At 44.1% G+C, this 1,332-nt stretch overlaps 1 pseudogene; it reads right to left on the bottom strand.

The window, feature by feature from the left end:
- Window positions 1-528: 528 nt before the first annotated feature.
- LOC136489193 (inactive leucine-rich repeat receptor-like serine/threonine-protein kinase At1g60630) overlaps window positions 529-1,332 on the bottom strand; it is a 2,540-nt pseudogene continuing 1,736 nt past the window's right edge.

Consider the following 1,332-nt stretch of genomic DNA (forward strand, 5'->3'; position numbering starts at 1 on the left):
GAGCCAAATGTCGGGCTCTCGGCAAAGAAAGGTTTGCCGAGAGTCGGCCCTCGGCAACGGTAGGCCGTCGGCAAAACCATATTTGCCGAAGGCCAGGCCGTCGGCAAAGAATTCCTCTCGGCAACCGGGCCCTTTGCCGAGGGTCCGGCCGTTGGCAAAAGTTTATCTTTGCCGAGGGCCGGCTCTCGGCAAAACATGGCCGTCGGCAAACCTGTGACGGCAGGCAAACGGCCTTCACCTGCCGTCTGTTTTGCCGAGGGTCAGAATTTGGCCCTCGGCAAAGAATTACTTTGCCGAGTGTCGTTTCTGTGCCCTCGGCAAAATATTTTTTTTTGCTTTTTTTGCTTCCAAAATTTTTCCCTGGGTTTACTGTTGTACCTTAAAGTACATATTAAAATTTGGAGTTTTTTTTTATTTTATTAGCTATATTTAATAAGTTTATTTCATTTACTTGAATTCTTCCCGGTAATTCAAATTTGAACTGCAGGTGCATCGAATATTGGAATTGAGTGATTCAAAAAATCATATTCATGGTATTGCATGTGGTGTGAGACCGTATCCAGTGACAGATGTCAAATTTGGCGCATCGTTTTCACGGAACACGGCGAGGAACTTGCGTGTAAAGTATTTTTAAATTATATAAACTCAGATGTTCGATCACATGCAGAGATGTCTGGGTTTTAGGCATCGAACGTCGCAACTTGCTCGAAACCCACTCAATTTTTTATCACAGCCTATACATGCGATGAAATGACACCTCGATAAGTTTCGTGAATTTCGGACTTCGTTTCCATTTTATATAATTTAAAAATACTTTACACGCAAGTTCCTCGCCGTGTTCCGTGAAAACGATGCGCCAAATTTGGCATCTGTCACTGGATACGGTCTCACACCACATGCAATACCATGAATATGATTTTTTGAATCACTCAATTCCAATATTCGATGCACCTGCAGTTCAAATTTGAATTACCGGGAAGAATTCAAGTAAATGAAATAAACTTATTAAATATAGCTAATAAAATCAGAAAACTCCAAATTTTAAATATGTCTTTTAAATATTATTGTTAGCCACCAGAGAAAAATTAGGAAAAAAAACAAAATTTTTTTTGTATTTGCCAAGAGCCTCAAAGGGCTCTCGGCAAAGAGTTTTTAAAAAAAAATAAAAAAAAAAACTTTGCCGAGAGCCCGGATCTGGGCCCTCGGCAAAGGCCCTGTCCACATAAACCGCCCACGGCCCACTCTGCCTTTCCTCTCGCCCGCGCGCCCCGCGTCCCCTTCCTCTGGCCGCCGCCGGTCCCCTGCGCCGCCGCAGCCTCTCCCCCGCCCCCT

Source organism: Miscanthus floridulus, chromosome 10 (assembly GCF_019320115.1).
Source record: "Miscanthus floridulus cultivar M001 chromosome 10, ASM1932011v1, whole genome shotgun sequence".
Lineage (NCBI taxonomy): Eukaryota > Viridiplantae > Streptophyta > Magnoliopsida > Poales > Poaceae > Miscanthus > Miscanthus floridulus.